The sequence below is a fragment of the Macrotis lagotis genome, chromosome 2 (assembly GCF_037893015.1).
Source record: "Macrotis lagotis isolate mMagLag1 chromosome 2, bilby.v1.9.chrom.fasta, whole genome shotgun sequence".
In the NCBI taxonomy this organism is placed as follows: domain Eukaryota; kingdom Metazoa; phylum Chordata; class Mammalia; order Peramelemorphia; family Peramelidae; genus Macrotis; species Macrotis lagotis.
This window is the reverse complement of record NC_133659.1, coordinates 80,643,913-80,660,380: the sequence shown is the minus strand read 5'-3', so window position 1 is coordinate 80,660,380 and position 16,468 is coordinate 80,643,913. Positions and strand designations below refer to the sequence as shown.

The 16,468-nt window shown below is 34.7% G+C and overlaps 1 long non-coding RNA gene across 1 annotated transcript in view; it reads right to left on the bottom strand.

The window, feature by feature from the left end:
- Window positions 1–9,712: 9,712 nt before the first annotated feature.
- LOC141511069 (uncharacterized) overlaps window positions 9,713–16,468 on the bottom strand; it is a 93,808-nt gene continuing 87,052 nt past the window's right edge. The window contains exon 3 of the long non-coding RNA XR_012475260.1: window positions 9,713–10,861. This is a non-coding gene — a long non-coding RNA (uncharacterized LOC141511069). The remainder of the gene's footprint in view (window positions 10,862–16,468) is intronic.

Genomic DNA, 16,468 nt, shown 5'->3' with positions numbered 1-16,468 from the left:
AGCTCTTCATCAAACAATATTACTTTTACTGTGTGCAACATTCATCTGGTTTCATTCACTTCACTACGCATCAGTTGATGTAAATCATTCCAATTTTGAAATGAATATTTACATAGCATTTTCTATGTGCTAGATTCCATACTAAACACTTCACAATTATTATATCACTTGATCCTCACAACAATCCTGGGAAGTGGGTACTGTTATTCTTACCATTTGACAGATGAGGAAACTGAGGCAACTAGTGGTTAAATCACTCGCTCAGAATCTCACAACTAGTAAGTGTCTGAGGCTGGATTTGAACTCAGGTCTTCCAAACTCCAGGTCCAGCTCTCTAGTCATTGTACCTGGCTGCCTTTAGATCCCATAAGTGATTTTCCTGGTTCAGTCCCATTGCTCAGCCCAGGGAAGAACATTATTTTCCTTAGTTCCAGAGACAGCACAATAGGAAGGACCACCTTTAAAGCAAAGAAATATAATTTCCCTAAATATACATTGCTTCCTCCCATTTATCAATAAAGTGAGTTTCTAGGGAGTTTGAAGTGTATAACAAGTAAATTAAAACTTCTCCAAATCATATTGCCTTTAAACCAGTGGAGAGAGCTCTGAATCTGGAGTAACAGGACATGGGTCAACTGGGTCATTTTAATTAAGTCTCAACCTTTCTTAAATTTGTTTCTTAGGTATAGAAAATAAAATTAGACTAGAATTTTCTGAGGTCTCTTTCAGATCTGAGGAAAGGGGCAGGAAAGTTAAATCCTGAGTAAGTTATATTCTACACATATGTTCATACATTTCCAAGGGATTTGGCTCTATTTCCCTAGAGAGCACAGCTAGTTCCAGTTCAAAAGACTTAGTGTTAGATTGCCACTGTGTTTGTCCCACAGGGTCCTTCTTGTGCATTCAAACACAGCTATTTATATTTCCTGGTACTTGTAACCATCAAAAAACAAGACAGCAAAAAAAGAGGAATGTGTTAGGGAGTATGGTCAGTTTTGATGAACATCTAAGGTCAAATCATTTATCAAACCAAACACAGACATGTGGGGTTTGCTTGTCAGGTGGCATGGCAAACATTAACGATGCCTTAGGAACAACAGAAACCTTGTGTCCTGCCAAGTGAGAAAGGGCAAAAGGCTCTGACTTTAATGGAAAGAAATTATTTTCTTTGACAAATCACTTTCTGATATTTTTCAAAGCTATTTGGGGCATGCTCCCTTAGCTGGTAAGTTTATTTCTAGATGTAAATAAAGGGATATCAGGTAAAGTGTCAGAAGTTCCTTGAAGATTTTCAAGGTTGCTTTAAGCAGAGAAAATCTGTAATTTATTTTTAAAGGTTGGGGGTGGGAGGGAGAAATGTTTGACAGATTAAAATTTCTCAAAAGGATATTTTTTAATTTTCTTTTTTGTTTAATTGATATTTAATTTTTCCAGTTACATGTTATGGAAATTTTTCAACATTCACCCACTTGCATATTTCTAAATTACATATATTTTTTTCTACCACTCTTCCTTCACACCCTCCTCCCCTTGGTGGCAAACAGACTGGTAAAAGTCGTATATGTACATTTGTGTTTAGCATGTTTACATATTAATCATTTTGGACATGAGGAATTAGGACTAAGGGAAAAGGGAAAAAAACATGGGATAGGAAGGAAAAAATAAAAGAAGTTTTTTTTTAAAATGAACATAGCATTCATTTAGATTTTGTGGTTTGTTTTTTTCCCTCTGGATGTGGATGGCATTGTTCATAACAGGTCTCTCAGAGTTATCCTAGATCTCTGAACTGCTGAGAGGAGCTGCATCCACTATGATCAACTGATCATCTCACAGTGTTGTTGTTAATGTGTACAGTGTTCTCTTGGTTCTGCTCCCTTTGCTCAATATCAGTTCATGTATTCTTTCCAAGTTTCTCTAAAGTCATGGTTTCTTAAAGAACAGTAATACTCCATAACATTCATATACCATAACTTGTTCAGCCTGTTCAGACATTCCCCAATTTATGGGCATTCCCTCAATTTCCAGTTCTCATAAGGATATTTTAAAGATGTCTTTCAAATCATATTTATAGTATACTGTAATTAGTATGGCAGAGAGGCAACATAGCATAATGGAGTTAGAGATAGGAAAAGCTGGGTTTAAATCTCATCTGAGACACTTTTCAGCTGTATAATTCTGGGCTAATCATTTCACCTCTCTGGGTCTTAGTTTCATTAATTTATAAAGTTGGACTCGGACCATAAATTTCCTTTAAGCTCTAAATCTATGACCCTATGACCTTGGGAATGACCTAGTCCAAACCTCCACCTAAGTAGGAATTACCACCTACCAACAATTAATCAATGAGATTTTATTAGAAAATCTCCAATGAAGGGGTATCTCATGCTTTCCAAAGTATTACATATTTCTATTGTGTACAGCTCTAAATGCTAGAAAGTTTTTCTTTATATTGAATCAAAAATCTGCCTTTCTCCAAACTCCACCCACTGCTTCTAGAATTGCCCTTACTGGGTAAGTAAAATAAAAATATTCTTTCTTCCACATGATTTTTCAAATATTTGAACACTACCTGTCATGTCTGTACAAAGTCTTCTCTCCTCCAGGCTAAACACTCCTTATTTTAACCTATCTCATTGCAGCATGGTCTACAACTCCTTCCACCATCTTGGTCACCATCTTCTAAATATACTACAATTTATCAATATCTTTCCTACAATGTGACCTCTAGTACTGATCACAATACTCAAATTTGATCTGACCAGAGCATAGTACAATGCTCCCATAACTCCTGGTTCTGGACACAAAGTGGCATTGCTATTTTTGAAAAGAAAAAGCCTTTTCCATTAAAATGAGTATAAGGAATTTCTGAAAAGCTTAAAATAGAACCAATAATCAATCACTCAACAAATCATGTACCCAATACCATTAAACACTAAGGAAAATACAACAGAAATAGAAGAAAATGGTCTGTATTCAAGAGACTACTGTCTAATTTAAGAACTCAGGCTATGTATTTGAAAACCCTGGTGGAGAAAAGCAAGTGCATGATATTGTAGTATTCAGGGAAGGTAAAGAAAATTATTGATCAGGATAGTTAAAGTCTTACCTTTGGAAAAATTATAAATCAAAGAGAATATCTTCTGTTTCTCAAGTCTCCATGTTTTCTACCCTTCTCTCTTCTCCTCCTAATGACTTGATAATCTTCCCTCCTATAGCTAGTTGTTAGGAAAGCATTGAAAACTCATTGATTATAAAGTATAAATTCTTAAGGAGCTATTCAGCCCATAAGTATTTGCCATTTCATAAGAGAAATCAGTGAATTAAACTAAAATTATTGCTCTTTAATAGGGAGTTTTCAAGCAACAGTTAGTGAAAGGGGAAGGCACTTAGTAGGAGGGAGTATAGAGGAATATTTCCGTATTTCTCAAACTTGTTATGAAAGTTTATAAAACTTGGAAATGACCTTAATTGGGTAAAGCTTGGAAGAGGTTGGAAGGTAAAGGTTGGAAGAGATAAGTCTTGAGGGTGAAGGTTGAAGACTTCAATGAGCAGGAAAATGTCAGTATTTGTGTATAATTCAGTCAGATATTTATTAAGAACCTTCAGTGTACAAAGTGCTAAGCTTCAGAGGAGTTAAACTAATTATAAATGATATCAGGAACTGTGCTGATTTCAACAGTGATTATAGACATTAAAGAACCAACAGTGGGACAAGAAAAGGTATAAATATTTGGTTTGACTGTGTAAAAATCAAATGATATTTTTACTAGGGCTTGAATCAATACAACCGTTTTTTTAAAAATTTGGAATTGTACAAACAAAATGCCTAAAATGCCCATGCTTTTTGAGCCAGAAAGGCATATACTCCTTAGGAGATTATTGTTAAGAAGCTTGTCCTATATATGCCAAAATATTTATAACAACACTTTCGTGGTAGTAAAGAATTAAAAATAAAATAAATACCCAACAGTTAGGGAATGGCTAAATGAATTGTGGTATATAATGAATGTAATAGAATATCATTATGCTGTAGGAAGCATTGATTATTATGAATATAGAGAAACATGGAAAAAGTGATGCCTCATGAAGTAAGCAGAGCCAATAAGATATACCTAATGCCTAAATATGTAAATGAATGTAAACAAAACAATGAAAAGTGAATGTTACAAAGTTACAAAGAATAAATATGGCCCCAGAGAAGATCTATAAAAAGATACCTTCCCTCACTCCATTGCAGAAGTAGTTGGTCCACTGGAACATTACATATATTTTCAGACTTTTTCAATGTAATAAAAGATTTTGCTGATTTTCCCCCCCTCTTTTTCTTCTTCTTTTTTTAATTATGTGGAATAGCTCTCAAGGAAGAGGTAGGGAGGAATGCTGAGAGACATATAGGCAATTATAGTCATTTGCATAGTATTGTCTATAATTCTTGTCTGCCCCTTAACATCATTAGTAAGGCAATGCAGTGTAATAGTGCTTTGAATCTAAAGTCAGGAGGGAGCTGGGTTCAAATTCTACTTCTGCAACTAGCTATCTGACCCTGAGAAATTAGTTATTTTCTCTGATTTTCAGTTTTTTCTTCTCTAAAATGGAGATAATAATAATAATAATAATAATACATAATATCTACTCCATAGACTTGTTGTGAGGTTCAAATGATAATGTACATATAAAATATTTTGTAAAATTTAAATTTTACAATTACAATTACAATTACAATTTCATAAAATTAATTATTATCATAATGGGAGTCTATTGCATTAAAGAGCCAATATTGGAACAAGAAAAGGTATAAATATTTGGTTTGAGTGTGTAAAAGTCACATAATATTGTTAGTAGGACTGTGAATCAATACAACCATTTGAAAAGCAATTTGGAATTATACAAATAAAATGACCAACATGTCCATGCTGTTTGAGCCAGTGCCCTCTAGGACCCTTTCTGCTTGCTGAGATGGTACCTCCATGTGCAGGATAAGAGAGAGTTGCTTCCAAGAAAATTGTGATAATCTATGAGGGAAATGCATATGTGGATATCTCACAACTGGTTCTGCTTGAGCTACTACATATTGGGAGGAATATTTTTCTATTGGCTACCTGACAGCAATTGTCAACATCTTCTAAAGGGTCTGAATCAGCTCTGGACTCTTCTCTTTGTTCTAGTTGTGTCTGAAGGAGTGAATTGACTAGTTTACTCATGACTTCCAGTAAGGGAACTGTGTTAGACAGGCATTGAACTTCTCTCCTCCCCCAGGGCCATCAATCCCTCTGTGAAAAAGGGTCCGTAGCATTCTAGGTACAGGGAGTGGAGTCTCCACCCCTGAGAGTTTCAAGTTCATGAGCCATAGGAGTCTAGCCCACATGTTGGAGTCAATCTCATACTGATAATGCTTTGAGGAACAGGAAGAAATTTGTCATCTGGAGCGACCTTTAGGCCCCCAGCCCCCCCCCCAAAAAAATAGCAGCTATGCCATCTTTGGACATATATTTGGTGGACCTGATTAAGTTAAATTGTGACTGTTACTCCTTCCCTAAAAGATCAAAGTGGTATGGGGAATACTGAGTTTCCGAGGTACTGGGAAAATGTTTGTATGTTGTTGCTATATCTTTGAAGTAAAATATTTCTTTGTGAAAAGCTAATCTGAAGTTATCTAAATGTAACTTGGGTTATCCTAAGTCCTCTAACAAATGGAGCACCTCCAATGGGGGCTTGAGTTAATGGCATTACAGAAGAGAGATGGCCCAATCTCCTCAGAGTATCCTAGAACCGTAGGAGGAAATTAGCTGTCTAGCCTTGAAAAGGTAGAACTAGAGTAAAGTGCTACAATATTATCATAATAATGATTATACATAAATACATTTATATACATATGCACATTTAAATATGTTATTATATTAATCGAGATAAAATAATTATATTGTATAATTAATATATTAACATAAAAATATAATTGCCCTGTTAATTATATTGATGGTTACTACTGATTATATTAATAATTAATAATATTGATGTATTAATATATAAATTAATTACAATTAAATTATTTAACTCAATTCAGCTAATATAGTAAATCTGCTATAGCTTTCTTTAAAAACAATATCCTATTTCAGTAATACTATGTGATGCTTTGTGATGTTTTGAGTGGAAGTTTGTAGTTTATTAATCATTTAGCTTCATCTAGTCATGAAATAAAGTGACAACTTTTTTTTTGTTTTTTGCAAGGCAAATGGGGTTAAGTGGCTTGCCCAAGACCATAGAGCTAGGTAATTATTAAGTGTCCAAGGCTGAATTTGAACCCAGGTACTCCTGACTCCAGGGCAGGTGCTCTACTCACTGCACCACCTAGCCACCTCAGTGCCAACTTTTTAAAAATGCCTTACCCTGAACCACTTCTTAGATCTATTATCAAATTTCCATTCCTCAGTTCCATTATACAAATATACCTACATAATATAATAACTTCAAGAACTGATCATATAAAAAGGAGAGTATGAAAGAAATATGGAAGAACCTGAAATAAAACTGAGGATCTGATGGTTCAAGCAAAGAAAATACATAAATTTGATACTGAAGTGTGTCAAGGATATATAAGACTATAAGATGAAGATCAAGTTTACATCAAGCAATGTAATCCAAAATGGAAGGGAGGTAGAGGATAGTCTGGCCCCACCTCTCTACCTAAACAAAGAAATAAAAATGGACAAAGATGTGGTTCCCCAATCCAGCTACGCAGGTCATATGAGATTCTCAAGTCTTTCAAGTTTGCTTCTTTAGTATTTTTTAAGTTTTAACGGAAGACAGAGCTAGAGTCTTAAAATGTAATCTCAAACCTTTAAAAGTTTCTTAAGTAACTATTATCTATCTGAATTTTCTGAACGCCAACTCTCTAGATATGGAACTTTAAAAAAAAAAAAAACTTTTTTTAACATTTTGAAAACTGAATTTTAATTTTAATATAATTTCTTTCTTTTGTATTCTATGTTTTATATTTTGTGTATTTACAACCTCTTATCTGAGGAGGAAATCATAAGCTTCACCAGACTGACAAAGGAGTTCATGATGCAAAAAGGTTAGGAAACTGATCCAAATGTTTACCTTTCTTGAAGGTTCAGTTCAAGGGCCACTGCTTCCAAACAGTCTTCCCCAGATCCTCCAAGCTGTTGGTGTCCCTCTTTTCCATTTCTATATATCTGTACCTGAGTTCCTCAAACAGAATCTTAAGAAAACAATGTATGCAGAAATGAATTCATGTTTCCTCTTAGGAAAGCAAGAAGGGAAATCCCAGGTTGAGATTTTAGAGGTGTTGAAATGATTTGCCAGAATTTCATGATTTGAACATGGGTCTCTAGTGACTCCAAGACCCATAACTTTTTCACAGAGCGATGATGCTTCTCAAAGGTATGCCATGATCTATTTTTTTGTTCCTGTCACTTATTCCTATCCCTAATATCATTAAATGGAATTCAAGGGGCCTTCAGAGGCTATCTAGACAAACACTTTCATTCTATTAATGGTACCCAAAGTGATTAAATGATTAAATTAAAGTCACATAGATATAAATATCAGAGGAGGGCAATGAATTCCAGAATTCCTGATTCAATGTTCTTTCTAACATATAAAGCTATTTAACTCCCATAAATAGTAACCACATCTAGATCAGACTGTACCTCATTATGTATGATGGAAGATTCTCTTATCATTAGACTCTTTGCATTTTATTAAATATTTTTCCCTTTGAATTAAAATTCTTCCATTTGTTTTGTCAAAAGAAATATCATTGAGCACTCAGAAATGGTTTTGAGCAGAGGCCAACCTTTTTTGAATCTTTGGGAGAGCTCTGGGGGAATGGGGATCAGAAGTGAGGAGAGTCCCTAGGAATACCCCTAAAAGAACAACCACTGAAAGGATCATTTTTCCAGGCAAAAGTCATCTGGGGAAGGTATGTATACTCATCAAAAAAATTATAGAAGTCACAATTAGGGAGCATTTTGTGGAATCAATGCTATGTGAGTGACAGAAGAAAAACACCAAGTTTCATTCAAATGGTTAAAGGCAGAAAGGTTTACATGTAGAGATTAGCAAAAAAAGGATTTAGTATTTAGCATTTACATATAGATCTGACTCACTATGGTTACTCAATAAATGATTGTTAACTTGAAAGGACTAAATTAGTTGGATAAGTCAATAATTATTTATTATGTACCTACTATGTGCCAGACTGTGTCTAGTGCTGAGGGTACAAAATAGGAAAACAAAAGCAGTTTGTGTTCTAAAGGAGTTTATCATCTAATGGTTGGAGACAACATTAAAAAAAAAAGGAAACTGAAAAGGGGCCAGCAGAAGGAAGAAAGTGAGGCCTTATGGAGAAATCACACAGTAGGAAACAAAAAGATGGCTGGTCTGGATGGTCTCTTTAAATGGAAGAATTGGAGGAGTTCATGGCTCTGCTCACCACTCAGAAGAGCAGAAGAGACTGAATAAAAGTGACACTAACATTGATTCACTTTTACAAGATTCTGAGATTTCTGATAAGGAAATTTAAATAAATCCAATGTCTGATATTAAGAGTAAGCAAAAGAGTTTGGGGGTAAATGGATTGGAGTTGTTTAGATCTGCATGGAGAGACCTCCTCTTAAGAGTTCTAGTGAATAGTTCTGTTGAACTAGATTCTGTGGCTGTGTGCTAATCAACTGACAACCTAAATATTAGTTTGACAGTATATGGTAGAGATTTTCTCATATAATAGCATAGTATGTTTATACTTTAAATAATTGAGAATGAATTTTGCTGAACAGGAAACCCATGGTTCCAAGGTCAAATATAAAGTGAAGAAATCTGTGATGTTTTGAGTGGAAAATTACTACCGACTAATACTGAGATGCCTTCTGTTTGACAACCACCTGGTCTGTCTCCTCAGAAAGGAGTCTAAATTCTCAATACATATATTATGAGAATATTTCTGGGGTTGGCAGGCAAGTTTTCAAAGATGTGAATTTAAGCTACCACCACTGAAATTTCCTATCTGAAATAATGGTGATCTCTTGGGAGCACTTTAGAAGAAGGAACTAAAGGAAGTGAAGTACACTAAGAAACAGAGCACTTAGAGATGAGCACTGAGAAGCAGAGAAAATGTCAGACCAGAGGTAGACAGTTTAAAAATAAAAATAGCATTCTATCAAGTCTAATGCAGTTTGGTTTTGTCAGTGATTTCAGGGTTGTATGAAATTCAGTTTCTAATAATATAATTTAAGTATCTAATATATGAACACATACAACTTTTACCAGATTGCTCATGAGGGAGGAAAAGGAGGGTGGTAGAAAAATGTGAACTCATAAATGTGCTAATGGATGAATGTTGAAAACTGCTTATGCATTAACTGGAAAAAAATAAAACAAAATTTCAATTGAAAAAATCACTAATACGATATATATCTACAATATCATAACAAAATTATATATTTAATATAACTAATATAACATGATATAACTTTTTAAAACCTAGTCTTAGAGCATTTATTGGAGACTGAGAGGCTCTGACTTGTTCAGGGTCTTATGGTCTGTTTTTATCAAATTATATCACATTTCCTCCCTAAACAAGCACAAAGAAGGAAATCAAATTGTAGATAGGTAGTTTGAATAAGAGTGACCAAGCAATTTTTAAAATCAAGTAATCATGGACAGAGGTCTGAATATCTAAAGATTTCAAAAGAAGAAGTTACTTTCGATAAGATGAAAAAAATGGGAAAAATAAAGGGATTCAAAGTAGAAAAAGAAAACTATAAAGTGAAGAATTTCTTTTAATATGGAAACAGTCTGAAGTTAAATTATAAAGAATAGTAAATAAAACAGTGAAGAAAAGAAGCCTGTCCTTGAGGTTTGTTTGCTTGCATTTCTAGTCCTTTCTGATCCAACCTTCATAAAAGAATTGTTAGGGCACTATCTTCTAATAGCTAGAATATTGGAGTATGAGTCATATCTGTCTTCCTTCCCCAGTTCTACTTCTGAATCACCATATGCTCCTTTGGACAGAGTCCTTGCTAAACCTTTCCTATTTTTCAATTATGTGATTTTTGTCAGCTATTATCAATTTCTGCCTCTTTAAAAATTGCATTGTAAAAGAATATAGTCAATATTATGAAAAGGAAATTCTGTTCTGTTCTATCCCATCCCATCCTAATTTATTCTATTTTATTTGCCAAGAATTTATCAAGTACATAAAAGATTCAGGGGCACTGTGCTAGAGGTAATTGATGTAAAACCAACAAAAAGCAGGCCCTGGTCTCAGAGAACTTACATTCTACTGGGAAGATACAGTATTTATACAGATTAATAAATACGAGGTCATTTGAAGGGAACATATTAACAGCCAGGAGGATTGGAGGGGTCATCTAGATTAAAGTGAAATAAGAGTTTATTCCAGGCATATAAATTACCTTGTACAAAGATATGGAGGTAAGAAATAGAATGGTGATCTAGGGAATGAGCAAGTAAATTAATCTGACTGAAATACAGAAGGTGTAAAGGGGACAATAGAAAATAATCTGAAAAGGTAAACTGGAGCCAGATTTTTAAGGGCTTTAAACAGTAGCCTGAAGACTATTTTATTTGAGGCAATGGAGAGTCTGAAAATTCTTGGGCAAGACAGTGACATGGCCAGACCTGTGCTAAAGGAAGACTGTTTTGTCAACTCCGTGTATGACTGAAGCAGGAAAACACTGGAAGTTGTTAAGTGGATATGGCAAAAATCCCAAAGAAAAAATGAATAGCATTTGACCTGGAGTGATAGTTGTGAAGATGGAGAGAGGAATTCACAAGCTTTGGCCCAGGAAGAGTCAGCAATACTTCTGATTTTCAGAACCTAGATATGAAAGAGAGTATCATCATCAAAAGGCAGCTAGCACATTTTCTATCTCCCACCATCTCCTTTCTCAAATCTTTCCTACACATTTAATATCCTGAATATAAATATTTAAAAATTATGTTTCCAACCATTATCCTGCTCACAATTCACAGAAGTTCCCTATAAAACCCAAGCTGCAATCTTGATTCTTCCAGATTTCCCCCACATCATCCCCCACTATTTCATCAATTTTATTTTGCTTCACTCTCCAGAACAGTTTGTGCTTCACCCTTATGAAATGACCCATAAGCAGTCAATCAAGAGACATGTATTAAACATTTACTATGTGCTAGACCCTGTGTTAAGTGCTGAGAATACCAAAAAAAAAAAAAAAAGGCAAGCAACAAACTATGTGCTCAAGGAGCTCACAGTCTAAAGGATGTCTATAGGTCTTTTCACATTCTATCACTCCTCTCCACTGCAATCTGTATCTGACCTTTTAATGTCCCTTCTGTCCTTAACCCTCAACCTCATTCATATTAATTCACGTAGTTAGTTCATGTGGTTAGTTTATCAGGCAACCTTAATTTACTAGAAGATAAGCATAGGGATTGGACCTGTGATTTCATTATTACAGGAGAGCTTCAACCATGAAGAAATTCCTTTACCAATTCAGGTGCCTGCAGAATCTTAGAGAGTTACCTAAAGCTCTGAGAGGTCATAATTTTCCCAGAAACACACAACAAAGAAATGACCAAGTAAATACTTGAAGTCAGGTCTTCAAAGTTTTGAGGCCAGCTGTCTATTCACTATGACAAAGTAACTCTGGTATTAATTTACTAATAAACCAATAGCAGTTGGTTAAAGCAGTAGGGTATAGCTAACCTGTTTCTCAATTATCTAATTTTATGGTGACAAACTTTATTCATTTCTGAAAGATATTTGTTAAAAAGTTAGCCAAGCAAACACATAAGGACAGACTGCATATTTCTCATTTGTTCTACTTTGCTTTAATCCTTGAAACAACTCCCTAGAATATTCATAATTTGTTTTCTCCCTTGATTCCACTTACTTCCCAAATCCAATTAATTACCAGACAATACATTTATTTGAAATGTATTATTTTTGTTGTCAGTGTGTTCATTGTTCAATTGTTTAAGTTGTGTCTGATTCTTTGAGATCTCATTTGGGGTTGTCTTAGAAGTGATTTATCACCTTCTCCAGCTTGTTTTACAGATGAAGAAACTGAGGCAAATAGGATTAAGTGACTTGCCCAGAGTTACACAGCCAGTAAGTGTCTGCAACTTGATTTGAATTCAAGTATTTTTGACTCCAAGGTCAGTATTCTAGCCACTGAACCACATCACTGACAATATTTGTCTATAGCAAATATTTAGTGAAAGAATTAGTATAATGGAAAGAGCATGGAGTTGTAAGAGGACTGGATTCAAATTTCATATCCAGAATTAGCTGTGTGATTATGGACAAATGTCTTCATCTCTCTCTCTTAGTTTCCCTTGCTGTAAAATGGTAAGAATGATACCTGTGGGATCTCCCTTACAAGGTTACTACCGCTCAAATGAAATAATCATAGGATCATAGGATAGTTGATTTAGAGCTAGAAGGGACTCTGTGAGACCATCTAGTTCAAGTCTTTCATTTTATAAATGAAGAAACTGAGACAAGAGAGATTGTGACTTGCCCAAGGTCACATGAACATAAACATAGGAAGTGGGCTTTGAACCCAGACTCTCTGACTGAAGAATCAGTGCTCCTTCCACAATATATTTTGTAAAAATAAACAGTAATTGTAAATGTTAGCTATATGAGGCAATACTAAGACCCTGGTGAAGAAGAAAGTTCATTAAGATACCGCTTACGACAGGCTTGGCTTCTGATCCAGTCAGATTTTAATCCACCCATGCTAAGCACACCTAACAGACTTGATCTTAGAAAATTTACAAAAGACCTCACCCTTACCAAGACTCAGTGACTAATACTCCAGAGCCATTTTGCATACGTTAGCCAGGCAGGGCTTTGGTTTTATAAGATAATTATCTACAACGCCTCTGGAGCATCATAGAGCTCAATGTAAGGCAAATGCTTACTCAATGAATTCTTGTCACTGCAAAGGACTACATCCTGGAACGTAAGTGCTTATGATGATATTTTCTGGGCACTGCCATTTGTTTAATGTTACTGGAAAACTGCTACTCCAATTGCTCCTATAGTTTTTAAAAGAAAAATACACCCCTGCTACTGGAAGGTGGTGAAAGAAAAAAGGTGATGATTTGGAAAGGGTCTAGTTTATTTGGTTACAGGGATTGGGTTTCAGGGTATCACTTCATCTGAACAGCTCACATTAACTCAACAAGTAAGTGAGGATCCTTCATCTTTCATGTATCCCCCTAGGGTTAAATTTACATATTTTTTATTCACCCTTCTCATACCTTACTATTCTTTAGAAATTCGCTCACATTAAAATAAAACAAAACTAATAGCAATAACGAGTATTTATATATTGCTTTAAGGTTTTGTGAAGCACTTCACAAACATTATTTTATAGGTTCTTCACAACAACCTGAGAGCTAGGTGGAATTATTATCCTCATATCACAGAACACTGAGAAAAATAGAAGATAAGGGACTTGCCCAGGTTCTTATAGTTAATAAGTGTCTGAGGCAGGATTCAAACAAGGTCTTCCTGACTCCAACTCTGTTACTGATTAAAAATGGAAAACAGTTACCAATACTTAGAAATGAACCAATTAGGCATTTAGATGGCCTAAATGTGGTAAGAGAATGGTCCTAGAATCAAGAAGAGCCAAGTTCAAATTTTGGTATCAGACACTAGTTATGTGACTCTGGGCAAGTCACAAAGCCTCCGTTTCTTCAACTATAAAATGAAGATAATAATAGCATCTACTTCCCAGGATTCTGAAAATCAAATGAGATATTTGTGAAGGGTTTAGCCTAGTTTATAGTACATAGATCTACATGAATATGCTCAGAAAAAAGCAGCACAAGGATCCCCTTCCTAGGTCTAAGAGATTATTTGTGCCTTTCTCATTTGCTTTTGCTATTTTTTAATTCTTTTTTTTCTTTTAGGCTTCATTTATTCATACAATAAATGTTTACTGAACACTTATTATGTACAGGATCCTGTGGTAGGCACACTTTAAAGTATGAAGATTAGAGAGTGTTTTTTCCCCTCAAGGAATTAACAATCTGCTCAAATCTCCATTTCAATCTATGAAAGGCTTACCAAAGTATGAGATAAGACAACGTAGTTTGAGTAAAGAGAAACATTAATGTATCCCTTTGATTATTAAGAATTGACAGGAAAAGAGAAGGTCTTTATTTCCTTATTTATCTTCTGAAGTTCCTTAGACTGAATTTAAGTCTTAATTTTTTTTAAAAAATAAAAGGCAAATAGGGAACTTCTTCAATAATTCTCTTAAGGGGAAAAAAAACCTCAAAACCAAAGCTAAATAACTTAAGATGGCTTTTTCTTATGTTTCCCTCAGCTTTTTTTTTTCCATTTGTGAATCAAGATGCCTTTGATGGGAAAAAAATGAAAAGAAGTTTCTCACCCAATGTTCTCTAGAATGTTTTAAAGAGGTGAGCAGATGACAGTGTTTTATGGGAAACTAGGCATGCCGACTTAGCTGCTATGACTCTGAAGGAACTGGCTTTCATGGGAGGCTTATAGAATTGTTTCCAGTTTTTAAATATCACACTGTTCACATGTTAACACCCTCTCCTGATAATTCAAGCTTCCTCTTAACTTACTCCTTCATTAACTTCCCATAAAGTCTCTCTGATTCTTTCCCATTTGACCTAAAAGGGTCCTTGAGCAGTTCACAAAACCATTCCCTGCACCCTAACCAGGTCCAAGGATTCAAGACAATAAAAATTGAGCCTTGAGGCTGTGAATTCTTTTAAAGATGAAGAGAGAAAATAGGTTCCTATGATTCAGGGGTTGCAGGTGGGATGGATAGCCAAGTGAGGAAGGAGAGCTAGATTATATTTGTTGAAAGCAAAGAGAGAGTTGACTCTGGATCCCTGAGGGGGGAAAGATTAAGGTTAGAGAAGATAGCCACAGCAGTAGCAAAAACAACAACCACTACAAAAGTTCATTAAACATCTACGATGTTTAAATCATAGTTACATTTAAAAGACTTGGCACCATATTGGAAAGATCACTAGACTTAAAAATAATTGTTGGTATTTCCATATAGTACTTTGAGGATTGCAAATTGTCAAAGTACTATATGGAAATACCAACAATTATATACATCTAATTTTATCATTACAACAATCCTAGAATGAAGGGTTATCATTATTCCCAATTTACAAATGAGAAAACTAAGGCAGAAAGATATTGTCTTACAGTGGATTATATAGTAAGTGATTAAGGCTAGATTTGAACTCAAGTCTTCCTGATTGTTAGGTCTAGTGTTCTACCCACTGAAATATCCACCAGCTTTGGTTCAGAAAGATCTAGCTTCAAATTCATTTTCTGATATTGATTTTCTATGTGATCTTTTTCTAAAAAAATGTTTTTCAATGTATTTAAGGCAATGGAGTTAAGTGACTTGCCCAAGGTCACACAGCTAGGCAATTATTAAGTATCTGAGGCTGGATTTGAATTCAGGTACTCCTGACTCCAAAGCTGATGCCCTATTCACAGTGCCACCTAGCTGTCCCCTGATTTTCTATGTGACCTTGGAGAAGTCACTTCAGCTCTCAACACTTCAGGAAACTAATTGAGATTTACCTAATAAGTCATGCATAGATTACAATGCTTTGGTGGAAGCAGTTGTCATATCAGGGGTTCTCAAAACAGAAGAAATTGCATATCCTTCAAATATTCAATGAGGCTTAACGCATTTCACAAGGTCCTGGAAATATTTACACACTTAACCTTGATCAGAATCACATTAATGTGATAGACATGACTAATATGATAAATATACTTAATAGGAATTTTTAAAATGTTGGATGGATAGATGAATCCATGATTTTACTATTGTAGTACATTGTTCACGGACAAAACTCCCAAGCTATTCATGTCTTTTCATCCTATGCAATTCTTGTCCCCATGTCTTTCCTTAAATCCACCAGAGGATTTACCTGAAATCCTTCCTTTATTTTTCAAAAAATATATTATGGATGGAAATAAAGTGCTCAGATTGTTCATCTATTATCCTACATTTGACTTCCATTTTTAATCAGCTTTTTAATATACATATTTTGTTTTCTAATTATATACAATAGTAGTTTCTACCAATCTTTTTTTGCAAGGTTTTGAATTTTACAATTTTCCTCCCTCCCAACAGAAGCCAAACCGATAGTCTTTGCATTTGTTTCTATGATATACATATATCAAAATTGAATACGTGGAGAAAAAATCCAAAAGGAAGAAAAAATATTAGAGATAGCAAAATTATGTAATATATAAAAGAACTTTTAAAAATTGAAATTAATAATCTTTGGACTTTGTTTAAACTCCACAATTCTTTCTCTGAATACAGATGGTATTCTCCCACCTCAGATCCCCTAAAATTATCCCTGATTATTGCACTGATGGAGTAAGTCCTTCGATTGATCATCACCCCCATGT